Raw genomic sequence first — 13,700 nt, forward strand, 5'->3', positions numbered from 1 at the left:
ACTCCAAAGCCAACGCATGCTGCCTCTTGGGGTGCTCGTCGCTCCAGAGCCTGAGGCCCGGGAGGCTGAGCAAAGGGCAGAGAGGCTGTTTGGGACCGGAAGGTCCTGTGCTCATCCTGGGCAGTCCTTTGGCCCCAGCATGAAAAAGAGGATGGGGTTTGGGGTGCCTGTATCTAAACTCCTGGGTCCTCTCTCTCCTGCAGCCCAGTGGTGCTGGGGCAGACAGGGTAGGTGGGAAGCTGTGGAGAGTCACACTCACTTGGACGCACTGGGGGACAAGGCTGTTAGTTCTGACTTGAGGAACTCTGAGAAGGGGCTTCTGCTCCTGGACATCTTCCCCGTGAGCCCCCGAGGTGCCACCAATGCTAAGTCACACTACTGGGTAAGCATGGCCCTTTTTGGCTTCTCTTTGAGAAAGCAATGAGTCTGGAGACGCATTTAGTGCCTGCCACCTTGGAGTGAATTAATTTGCATTGACAGAAGCCTGAGGGCAGCATGGAAGCTACTGGGCCCCTGGTGAAAATGAGAACTCCAGCCAAGAGAAAGGGAGCCGGCCTTCTCTGGCCTTGTCTGCATCACTGCAAAGTAGCCGCCAAGCCCTCCTGGGGACCCAGGGCTGGGCTGGTTCTGGGGCGATTAGACCACAATTAAGACCAACCAGACTCGCAAGGAAGTGGTTTTATTTGCACCTTCGGGACCAGAGGCTCAAGCAGTACTCACAATAGGTCTGGAAGGACAGAAGGTGGCTCAGAGAAATTAGCCTCAGAAAGGGGCGGTGAGTCACGCAAAGACACACAGCATGCAGGGAGTTGGATCAGAACCACAACTACACGCACCCGTAGCTGTGCACAGGTCCCGGCTGCCCCCGCCTCAGTCGAGACCATCTCCCAAGCCGGAGGGAGGCCGAGGGCGGCGAGGGGGTCAGTCCCAGCAGCAGGCTCTGCTCCTTAGGAAGTCGGGCCAATAATATCCCCATTTTCCCAATGGGAACAAAAGAGATTCAGGGGAGTGACCGATCCTTCGGCCTCTAAATGTCACGCTCCAGAGACTCCTCTCTGGTCAAGAGGCCCCAGGCCTCAGGGTCACACCCTCCCTCCTTGGGTACTGTACCCACTCTGGGACCTTTTGAAGGTGGCTATAAGTGGCTCCTGTTGGCGTGTGGGCCTGTCTGGGTGGGTAAGTAAGTGGCTTTGGTGACGAACGGGATGTTAGTCCTTCCCCTGTGCTATGTTTAGAAAGGTGTCAGCCCCAAACTGGCCGGTCTCGGCGGTCACCCAGGAGGTAATCACGAGTGTCTCTAAAACCCCATCTCTGACCTTCTTGCAGCCAGACCTGGGGGCTGCCAGAGCCACCAGGCGAGATGGGACGTGGGCACAGCCGGCGGGCTTGGTGGGGAGGATGCCATCGTCCCAGCTGAGCAGATGGGGGCCCCAGGCAGAGAGCAGGGCTGGGAAACGGAGCTGTCACCTCGCTCGCTCCTTCACGGAGCAGTGAGCACCTAGGAGGTAATGCTCGTGAAAGAGCACTGGTCATTCCACATGTGTTCACAGACAGCGCACGCACACACACGTGCACACACCTGCAACACACTCACACGTGTACCCGCACACGCACACACACCGTTATATTCTATACCACCCTTAGCATTCCACATGTTCAGTTTAAATTTTTTACTTTTATATGGTCGTAGGTATTTAAAAAGCTATCATAAAAACACTATTATAGAAAATCCGAAAAAATCAAAGACACATCAATATATATTCCCCAATTTAAATCTTTTGGAGCTCATTGCTGCATTATTTTTTTATTTTAAAATGTTTCGTGCGTGAGCCTCCGAATAAAATTTCTCCACTTGCTTTTGTTAAATCGAAGTATACCCTGAGATAGCGAAGTAGGTTGTTAATAAAAAAAATAAAACTGTTATCGTTTCAAACTATTTTCCTGTGGGATTCAGGGTGCTCTTTATAATATGCACAAAAAACAAAATACTGAAATGAATCGCATACCGAGGCTGGCGAGACCCTGAGCGAGACATTTGTAACACTTGGTTTCAAATTTTGACATTCATCCAGGGGTGATATTCAAAATGAGGCCAACTGGTGCAGCACTGGAAATGTCAAATTAGAATGGACAGTGGCCCCCGTGCTGGAGCAGGGTCCCGGGTCCCTATCCTGTGCCAGGCACGAACTATCGCGACGCCGGCTGGAAGGGGTGTGTGGTTCATGGGGAAAGTGGCCAGGGCTGAGCGTGGAGTGGGCACATGGCACTAGTTAGCAACTGGCATGGAAGTATTTCAATATTTTAACGCCTCGTAAGCTCTATCAGCCCCCACAACGAGAATGTCAGGCCTGTACTCATCCAAGTTCTTCTGCGGTCTTACGACGACATTTAACTTTATTGACAATCTGCCTTTCGGTTAAAGTGTTCAGCCCGTAAACGTTTAACGAAAGCGTAGATATGGCTGGATGGAGGTCTGCCGCTGTCTTCATTTTCTGTTATTATTTTTCTTTTATTCCGTTATTATTTTTCTGAATTATTTTTACTGTATTATTTATACCTTCAGGGTTTGTTCCCTCGTCTCTCCTCCTGCTTTCCTTTGAGTTATCTGAATATATTTTTAGAATTCAATTTTATCTATCTGCTGTCTATTTAGCTAAAAACCCGTCGAACTACACTTTCTAGTGGTTGCTCTAGGATTTCAGCATACGTCCTTCCATCTCCAGCATGTACTTAGGGTGATATTGTACCACTTAAGGAAAAATGTAAAAACCTTGCAACCAGGCAGGTCTCCCCCGCCCCACTGTACCCGCCCATCCTTCATGCTGTCATTGTTATGTGTGTCAGATCTGCATGTGTTACAAACCCCCACACTCCGACGTTATCATTTTCGATTTAAACAATTCTCTGTATGTTAAAGAAATTAAGGGGAAACCCGGTCTTACATATTTATCCAGATAGTTACCATTTCTGATGCTTTCCATTCTTTGTGAAGATTCAGATTTATATCTGGTATCATTTCCTTTCAGTCCAAGAGTGGCCTTTAACTAAAATTGTGTGTGTGCGTGTGTGTGTATGTGTGTGTGTGTGTGTGTGTGATCCACACCTGGTGGGGACATGTTTTCTTAATATTCTCTTGTCTGCAATGTCTCTATTTCATCTTTATTATTGAAGGATATTTTCCCTGAATATAGAATTCTGGATTGACATGCTCCTCCCAACACTTCAAAGATGGGGCTCTAGTTTCTGGCCTTTATAGTCTCTGATGAGAAGATCGTGCGAGAGTTTGAGGCAGAGGAAACAGCCCGCAGGAGAAGCTCAGAAGTGAAAGAAAGACCCAGAACGAAGGAGTTCTGTCTGTCCAAGCACGGAAGGCTGGACAGACAGAGGCAAGAGCTGGGGTCGGATATAACTTTAATTTTCCAAACCTGGTTGGCGGGGCCGGGACTAGGGTGAAGCAAACGAGACATTAGCTTTGGGTGCAAAATACAAGAGGACCCAATAATTCAGATAAATAATATTTGAATGCAATCTTTTAAAATCATCAAAATTAAGTTAAAAAATTCACGATGAACAGAATATTAACGTTTTAAAAGGCAGGCTCTGCTCCTGCACCGGCATGAGTGGACCCCACTTTCTTCACCCCAATCCCAACCCTGTGGAATCCTACCTTTATTTAAAGCTTTGATAGTCTGCTCATCGTGGAATTTTTATTTTTCACATTTGTTTTGATTTTAAAAATAGTGCATTAAAATATTAATCTTGATTATCGAATATTCTGGCACACCCTTCAATTCCGTACCCGAGGGGAGGACCTCGCGTTTTTTCACCCGAGTCCTGGCCCAGGACAGTCCTGGTTTGTCTGGAGAAGCTGCCGAAAGTGCTCCTTTTCAGCCGTGTTCCCAGTTTGTACGATAAACGACATGGTCACCCCACAGCACTGACACAGACCTGGGCGCTTCAAATTGGCAGGGAGTATTGCCACCCCATAGGTGAGACGTAGGCACCCCTTTCTCTTTCCAAGCATCCAGAACCCTAGGTTGCAGGTCTCTTTCCCACCCGCTTCTGCCCCTAGTCCCACCGCTTACGCCCTGGGATGTGGGGTGTTCGGGGAGAGGTGGCCTCAGACATGGCATGGCTATTTCAGGGCAGACGACGGCTTCCTTCTGCAGCCCAAATGAAAGCTTTCCTCTCCCAAATTCCCGAGCCCTCTCATTAGCGGTTGTGTTTGTGGATAATAGCTATAATGAGAAGGCAATAAAAAAATCCAGAATGTGCTGCCCAGCCTCCCTTCACCCCTTCCGCAGGCAGCGCCTGCCAGCTCCGGCCGAGCTCTTAATGACTCCGCTGTGGACCCGGCGGCTGGGAGTGGGCATTTGTACTACAGCTGGATTATTTAATCCCCATTAGTTAAAAATGGCCGGGCCGCAGGCCAGGAGCCCGGGAAAATAAGTGGTGACAGGTGAGAGAAAAATAGCCTCCTGGCGGCCTCTGCGGCCACTTCAAAGGCCACAGCCCTGCCAGGTAATTGAGGCCTAATGGACGCCGTGTCCGGGAAACGGCCTGGCCAGAGACGCCGGGCACAGGAAGGTGGCCAAGCAGGGAGGTGGAGGGAGGCTGGGCCGGGCAGGCCAGGCCCAGGATGGCCCCTGTCATTAGGCCGAGATGGAGCACATACCTTTCCTGTCAGGCCCTGAGTGACTTTACTCACGGTTTTCATTTGGGGAAGTGGCAAGGACAAGGGGACGCGGACCTTAAGGAGAGCTGGCCCCGTCACTGCGTGGACCTCCACAGGGTCTGGTCCCGAGAGGAGAAAGCGGGGGTCCGCGTGTGCGTGTGTCTGCGCGGACGTGGTGTGGTGAGTGTGTCTAGGGGTCCCTCCCTCTGGGTCTCTTTTTCTCATTCTTCTCACATTTGGAATCTTACTTCAGGAAGGTACTGCAGCCCCCTAGATCCACTGAAACAGGCCTCCCCTCCAGGTAGGTGTCCTACTGAATTTCTAGAATTCCGGCTCAGGGCTGGAGGCCCGGCCGGCTGTTTAGATAGTCACCCCAACCAGCAGGGGGCATGGAAGGAGCCCCTTGGCCCTACCAAGGCGATGGGCAGACCCTGGCCCCACTGATTGTGCTGGCAAAGTCCACTTAGGGCTACTGGTGCTCAGAGTCCCCAGAGAGGCAGGGGGATCAGGTCACCCAGGTCTGGAGAAGCCTTCAAGCAAAACACAGGCTTCTGCATGTTTAAGTCGTGGGAGGACGTCCCTCACTCCCGCTCCCCCACGTCCACTACTACCACCGTTCCTTGCTTTAGTATCTTTCATGAAATTAACTCGGTTTTAAAACTTCAATTGACTTTACAAAGAAAGCTTTGATCGGTACCAGAAATGGAAAAATCGATGTCATTTGGCATGAATAGCAGATAACCATAAAAATGAACACAATGAAAACAGAAGGCGGGTTTAAATTCCAGCTACTGTGGCTGTTCGAGGTCTAAGTTCAAGGCTGAGCCTCTCTCTTTGTTGCAAAGAACCTCCGGGGATGTTAGGGAAGTGTCAAGGCGTTACAGTTCCCGTGACTTCTCTTCCGACGTCATCCAGAAAGGAAAACACAGCAATGCTCACTGCATGATGGATGGAGCATGGTGGGGGGCGGGGGCGGGTGATGAGTCATATGCCAGGGCCACCCCCAATCAACGCGAAGCCCACGAGCGGCACTGGCGAGCGGTTACACAGCGGGGCTTTAAAGTCCGGCTGCCGCGCGGCGTTGGGAAGGTCGCCTGGTCCCTCAAGCTTGGACTCCTCCTCCCTAAGATGGAGTTGAAATGGAGCCTCTGTGGGGAGAATCACAGGGCTTGGCTGGAAAGCCCGGTGCAGAGAACCTGGCGCGCCGTCCACTGGTGTTCAGATGACTTGGGCAGAAGTCAGGTTCTGAGCGCGTGCCAACGTTTGGAGCCTCTCAGCCTTGATGAGAAGCTCAGTGTGACACCGAGCTGCCCGGGCTGGGGAGTCATGAGACCTTCCCCGCCTTGAGCCAGAGAGACAGAGAGATGCCGAAAGCAAACACTGAGGCCTCTTTCTCTCACCCGCTCACCAGCCGCAGGGCAGTGAGAGAAGAATCTTCTACAGGTGAGAGAGGCCCAGGGCCGGGGGGGTGGCACGGTCACCAACATCCTTCAGATGTCAGCGAGGGAACTTCCTGTTCCGGCTCAAGTGGCACTCAGTTACACAAGCCGGGCACCCTTGCAAGCGTTTACACAAATAGTCATGCGCCTCCTGCTCACTTAGGTACCATACCGCCCCCTCATCTGCTGGGGGGTACGTGCCCAGACCCCCAGCGGGTGCCTGAAACCGCGGAGAGTATCAGTCCCTATCTATACACACACTATACATTCATACCATTTTCATTTAAAGGAAGCGATTTACAGCTTCTCTTCGGCGTATCTGGATCGTCTGCATCCCTACTCCTGCGGCCATGATGAAATAAAATAAGGGTGACTTGAACACAAGCACTGAGATACGGCGACAGGCGACCTGATACCCCAGATGGATCCCGACTGACTAACGGGCGGGAAGTGTCTAAATGTGGAGACGCCGGACAAAGGGAAGGTTCACGTCTCAGGTGAGACCGAGCAGGATGGCCCCAGATCTCGTCAGGATACTCAGAACAGCATGGAATTTAAAACTTCCTCATTGTTTATTTCTGGAATTTTCCATTTCATATGTTTGAACCACAGTCGACCATGAGTAACTGAAACTCTGGAAAGCGAAAGCGTGACTAAGGGTGGGGGGTGGGGGACATCTGCACGATAGCGGGAAGGACCGTGGACTGAGGACTCTCATAGCCCATCCGCAGGTCAGGCCGAGAGACTCGCCCAAGGTCCTTCAGCTCACTCATTAAGTGGCGGAGCTGAGATTCGAACCCAGCCAGGTTCTGAGTTCTTAACCACGGGGACGGGGCTGCCTCTCTTCAGATGCACACATGTGTGGCCGCGTTGTGTGTGGCGTGAGTTTGAGAGTGTGTGCACGGGTGTGGGTGCCCGTGTGAGTCATAGCGGGGTGTCTGCAGCTCAGAGCGAGAGGAGTTTATTTTGCGAAACCGAACCCTGCTCGTTTCAGTTTGTCAACATGAAAGCCGCCTCTAATCCCATCTGCAAACACTCCATTCTCCGAGCTACAATTGGCAGGGGTGGCCAGAATCACCCCATTTCACATTCCTTCCAGTCACCAAGTAGAGCAGCCAGAGTGTGGCCATAATTCAGGATTCAGGACTCAGGTTTCACAAGACGACATCAGAAATGCGTCTGTAACCACTGGACTCCCCTGTGGCCCGGGGAGAGGGCAAGGATGCGACCCACGGTGCGGCTGCCGCGCTGCCCCTGCCTGAGCCGGGGGCCGGGCTGGCGGCCCGTCGCCGGCCCAGACAAGCCTCGGCTCTGTTGCAGCTGAGGCCCGGGGCCGATTACCCATGCGGGCACTGCATCGCTGCCTACCACAAGGACAGGGACGTTGGTTTATAAATACGCACCCAGCCGGCCTCTCACCTTCCCACTGCGACCAGGCATTTCTGTGGCCATGGGACAGGAACCCATCTGGCTGAATGCTGCCATTGTTGGCAGCCAGAACTGCCTGCATGCTGGGAGAGGGGACGGCAGGGCTGGGGTGGGCTCTGTGCCCACGTGCTTGGGGCCCCGCTGGGCACCTTGGCCCTTTAGGCTCCTGGAGGACTGGGGTGCAGGCAGCAGGACCTGGGAATTCAGCAAAGCCTGCTGTGCTCTTGACTGCACTGACTCCATTAACACCCCATATCTCTCTTAGACCATCACAGCCCCACCTCCTCCAATCCAGTCTAAACGTCCCCAGGGTTATCATCCGGCAGTCCAGCTCTGATCTTGGAACTGATTGAAGCCCATCAGTCCTCCTCTCCCCCGCCAAAATCAAGTCTAAGAAATTCCAAGTCATAACCTGGAAGGTACCTTAGATGCTAAGGTGCCACTCCCAGATCCCCTCTACTGGGCAACTGCACCATCCCCACCTGCCGTGAGTGTTGGCTGCTAATGGTTCACAGCTACTGCTTTCTTCAGATATTGCCCTCTGCCAGAATGCCAGGGAAGTTAACCTCTCCCCACCCCATAAATCACTTGATAGGAATTCCTGTCTTGGTTCTTTTTCTAGGATGCCCAGCTTAAGAGAGTAGATTAGATGGATGGATGGATGGATGGACGGACGGATGGATGGATGGATGGATGGATGGATGGATGGATGGATGGATGGATGGATGGATGGATGGATGGATGGATGGATGGATGGATGGATGGATGGATGGATGGATGGATGGATGGATGGATGGATGGATGGATGGATGGATGGATGGATGGATGGATGGATGGATGGATGGATGGATAGGTGGAAGGCAGGCAGGCAGGAAGGAAGGAAGGAAGGAGGAAGAGAAAATTCAGGGGAGCAGAAATGAGAAAATTAAAAGTTTGCTAATGGGTTTTTTCAGATTGAACAGTTTGTCTTTCAATTTAGCATAGTTAACATTTATCGAACCTACAGTCATTAGCTGGGATACACACGCTAAAATCATCATTCACATATTCACAACACAACATCACACATAGGCATACACATTTACACAGTTATATGCCATGCACATTGCCACATACACAGGGTCATGCTACATGTCCCTTTACATGTAAAGTTCAGCATATAATCCCATACCAACTCTGATACTCCATCTGTTTGTTTGTATCTGATATACTTCACACGCAGACATATCTTAGACATGATTATGCACATGCAGAATCATATGACATCCATGCACATACTTGGTCATCCACACACACATTTATATACAGACAAACCTCATTCTATGTCACGTCACAGGTATTGCATTTTTAACAAACCGAAGGCGAGACCCTCCATGGCCAAAAAATCATGATTCGCCGAAGGCTCAGATGATGGTTAGCACTTTTCAGCATTAAAATATTTAAAAATTAAGGTATGTACACTGTTTTTTTTTTTTTTTAAGGGGTAATGCTACTACATACTAAATAGACTACGGTATAGTATCAACATAACTTTTATGTGCACCGAGATATAAACGCGTGTGACTTGCTTTATTGCGATATCCGCTGTCTCGTGGTGGTCTGGAAGCAAGTCCACAGTACCTTCGAGGTCTGCTTGTGTTCACGGTCGCCCTCCACCCGCACGTACCCATCTATAGTCACACGTCATAGTCATTTACATACGCTCAGATTCCTGGGTAAAGTGGTAGCTTATTTCCTTAACAAGAAACACACAATGGATTAATTTTTTTTCTCCCTGAATTTCTCCCTTGTCGGATGGGAGGAGAAAGTTGTTGTTTGTGTATCGGGCCCATTAGCCTAGATAAACTGTTGGCCTCCCGTAATGATTAATGACAGAATAGCGCAGTCATTGCGAAAATAAGTCATGCGGTGAGGAGGGGCCTGAAGATTATATCTAACACCAGGGGATGGCTTATTAATCTCACTTCTAGAGGAATTCCTGAGTAAATCAGTCTCCTTTATTAATGATATTTCACTCTGCTCTGTGAGACATCTTTTATCCAGCCAGAAGGGCAATTATCTATTTAGGCCAGGAAACAATATTAGTTACTGCCTCAGCTCCAGGGCAGGGAGAGGAGCCAAGAGCAGAAGAAAGAAAGAAAAACAGAGCAAAGGGCTCCTGTCCACAGACGGATGGGGCCAGGGTCCCAGAAACCTCCGAGCAGCTTCCCTGTACCAAAGGGCTTGTGTGGTGTGAATGTATACGTATCTGAGTGTGTGTGTGTGTATTTATGTTTGTGATTGGGGTGAAGGGACCTGGGGATAGTTGTCCTGCTGCCCTGCTTGAAATAGCCAATGCTGACTCATTTATTCTTTGGAGCACCTACTGTGTGCAAGGCCTTTGCCTGCCTAACGAGCATCTCCGGAAGCGAGGAAGGCGTGGCCCTCGTCCTCCACCTTGGAGTCTTTTCTGCTTTGAAATTTTGTTTTCCTCTAACACTTCTTTGATTGCAGTTCGCGAAGGATAAGGGATTAGGTAGTAGGCCAGGCCATGATTTTTAAAAAAAAGGTATGTTCTAGATTTAAACCATCATTTTTCTCTGATTTGTTTATTGTCTGCCATGTGGCAGTTCCTACAAAGATACGGCAAGAATGGCGGAACTTATGTAGTGGGCTTACCCCGAAAAGTAACAAAATCACTGACTCTCTCAAATTTGCCCATGTCTCGTCTTTGTCATTCATTCATTTAGCAGACATTTATGGAGCGCCACTGTATACCAGCCCCTGTGCTAGACAAGGGGATCGATGATGATTAAGACATGATTCTTTCCTGCCAAGAGTTTCTAGCTAATGAGAGATTTGGCATGAAAACAAATAAAAACTCTGAGGTAATAAGGAATGAATGAGTTCTATGTGCCTAGCGCAGTGGCAGGCCCAGCGTGCGTGCGTGTGTGTGTGTGTGTGTGTGTGGCAGATGGGAGAAACAAAAGCAGGCATGCTGTAGCAGGAAACACAGGGGTTGACCACAGTCTTATCTGACTTCCAATCCTGGCTGAGTCCCCTGGCCTCTCTGAGCTTCAGTTTTCTTACCATAATATGGTGCTAATGATAACAATTTCTCGTGAGGTTTTACGTGGACACCTTATTATCCTCATGGTTTTTTTCTAAAGGATCCCATATGCAGAGATGGCCAATAAACAGTAAGTTTTATAGATACAGGTGAGGCCGAGTCTCTGCTACAGGTGAGGCATTATAACTTTATACTAATTTCGCTTGTAGTTTCTGAGCATTTACTATGATTCGAGCGCTATGGGAAGTGATTTATATGTGTCCTTTCTCTGGATGAGTCCAATCCTGGAATCTTTGAGAGACTGAAGATTATTCTGGATTGAGGACCCTGTGAGTGGCCCAGACGGGAAGATGCATCTCGCCTTTGGGGCAAAGCATGGTGGGAGAGCCCCGGGAAGCCTCAGGACCTTGGAGCTGACTGCCAACCAGCAGGATCAGAAATGCCACAGGAATGCAGAATCTCGTCCACCCTCCACCTCCTGGGCAGGGGCTGTGCAGAGGCCAACACAGATGGTCCCTCCTAGGGCAGGGGCTGTGGGGCGAGCCTGGGCCTCAGCCCCTCGCCCTAGTCTCCACGCTGGCTGTGCCGCCGAGGCCCTGCCCCAGTCTGCTGCCCCCAGCCCTCCCCACCCCAGTAATTAAATAAGTCTCTGGAAGAGGAGCCTGTACAGTGTGTCATAAAATCTCTCTGAACTACCTATATTTACCCCTGAAAGTGAATTCTTTATAAGACCCAGGATATCAAAGCGGCTGGGGATCAAAGCCGTTTTAATAAGCCAGCCGAGTGCGCCTGCGCGGCCTGGCCTCCTCCCGCTGCCCTCCTTGCAAGGCACTTAGGACGTCCCTTGGGCCTCGTTGTCACTCTGATTGCTCACTGCACACGCCTTCGGGGGAACAGACGCCGCCCCACTCACTCCCCAGGCCCTGCCCACCTGCCCCGGCTCAGACTCCCTGCTCTGCAGGGCTTGTCTCTGCACCGGCCTTGGACTTCACGTGCCTCCAAGTGTCATGAGTAACAAGTCACGGAGCGCTGGGAGAATCGGAGACACCGATGCGTTTAGTGTACACAGAGCTTAAAAATAAGGGAACTAAGCGTAGCATTAAAAATTAGAACGAAGTCAGGAAGATGGTTCCCTTGGGGTGGGTTACTGAAAGCGGCCTGAGTGGTCTGGTCACCTCCTGTGCTTGGTTTGGGTGTTAAGTTACGTGAGTGTGTGCAGTTTAAGAAAATTCAACAAGTTGGATAATTAAGATGTGTACACTTTCTTATATGTGTGTTATACTTCAATGAACGTTTTTAAAAAGCGCAGAAATTCACATACAATTCTGTTTGCCCAGATTCTCAGATCTGGCTACCGTCAGTGGGAGCTAGGGCATAGCTGTTCGCGGTGACGGAGTTGGGCTCCAGCTTGTCCCATGCCCCATGAGGCCCATGTCACACACTTAGAACAGTTGTCTGCCCTTGTGGGAATTTCAGTGTGAGATGTGGGGTCTCGTTTGACCTCTTATTGCACTAACAGGGAAACTGAGACCCAAAGGGACGGAATCAGTAAGTTGAAGCCAGACCTAATTTTTTTAGCTGTTGGTTTAAACTTGTCCTCTTACATCAAGAGCTGGCAAACTCTTTGGCTACGGGCCAAATTCAACCTGCTGCTTGTTTTATGAATAAAGTTTTATTGGCAGCAACCACACCCATTTGCTTATGTACTGTCTATGGTGGCTTTCCTGCTGTATGATTCTGTGTTGCATGGTTGAGGCGGAGACTGTATGTTGCCCTCAGATAGTTCCAGTTCAGACCTTTACAGAGAAGGTTGGCTAACTTCTGCCTCATGACATAATGTTATCATGTCCCAGCAGCAAATAAAATGGGGATGCAATCGACCAATAGTCATCCGTGTCATCATTAAATCAAAGGGGTCTCCTTGATGACCCCTTTATCCGACACCGTGCTGGGCTCAGGATGGGTGTATAGAAGGAAGGATCAAGCTCTGCTTCCCTACCTGGGAGCCAGGATGTGCCAGGGCGGCCAGCGAGCTAGGCTGCTCTGCCACTGCCCAGCAGGGTGACCTTGGGAAAGAGGTTGACCTTGTGAAAGAGTCTCGACCTCTCTGCACCTCAGAGCAGCACATCTGCAACCCCCTAGTTACTGGAGAAAGTCTGAGAGATTGATTACGTGACTGAAAGTGCTTAGGAGGTTCTAAAGGCTGAGGCTGGTGACGGTGATGATTCAATGGTAATAACACCATTATCTCATAGTACCGAGTACCTATCAGGCTCAGCATTTTTAATGGATTATTCAACTGAGTCCTCACAACTAATCTGTGAGGTGGGTACTATTATTTTGCCCATTATACACACATGAGGAAACTAAGGCATTTAAGATTTTAAAAGGTTTGGTCAGTCCACAGATATCTATGGAGCACTTTCTATGTGCGCATGTGTGTGTGCGTGTGCGTGCGTGCGCGCGCGCACGTGTGTCTGTGTGTACAGCGGGGGGAGGCTGGAAGGAGTATCGTGATTAGGGCTGAAGACTCTCCCAAGCTCCTCTGCCTGCTGTGAAGTTTGGGTGGAGACCCAAAAACTATCCCAAAGTCATCTGTACCTCACTTTCTAGGCCTGGGCATGGAGACAGGTGGGCACAGCCCCACTCATCACACCGGGTCTTGAGGAAGCCCAGGCGGGCGGGGTAGCAGCTCCTTCTTGTGGCAAGAAGAGAGGAGGGAGAGAGGGAGGACTGGAGACCCCCAGCGGTCCTCGCCCGGGGGCAGCAGGTGTCGATACCAGCTGGCACTCAACTACGTCCTCCCTGTGCAGCAGGCACTGTCTTGGGCACCACAAACCTGCAAAGAAGAAACTGATAACACCTCTTTTTCAGGGACCAAGAAACCGAAGATCAAGGAAGTTAAGTAACTTGCCCAAGTCACATAGCTAAGAAGTGGTAGGGTCAGGGTCTGGTTCCAGAGACTGGATACAAACCCACACACACACACACACGCACGCACACGCGCACACAAGTCACAGACAGTCATTGGCTCATCAGACCTTCACAAAACTCAGGGGCATGGCTAACTTAAAGGCACCGTCTCCTTTCGGCCCCTCTCTCTGGATTC

This window comes from Pteropus alecto, unplaced genomic scaffold (genome assembly GCF_000325575.1).
Source record: "Pteropus alecto unplaced genomic scaffold, ASM32557v1 scaffold123, whole genome shotgun sequence".
Taxonomy (NCBI): Eukaryota; Metazoa; Chordata; class Mammalia; order Chiroptera; family Pteropodidae; genus Pteropus; species Pteropus alecto.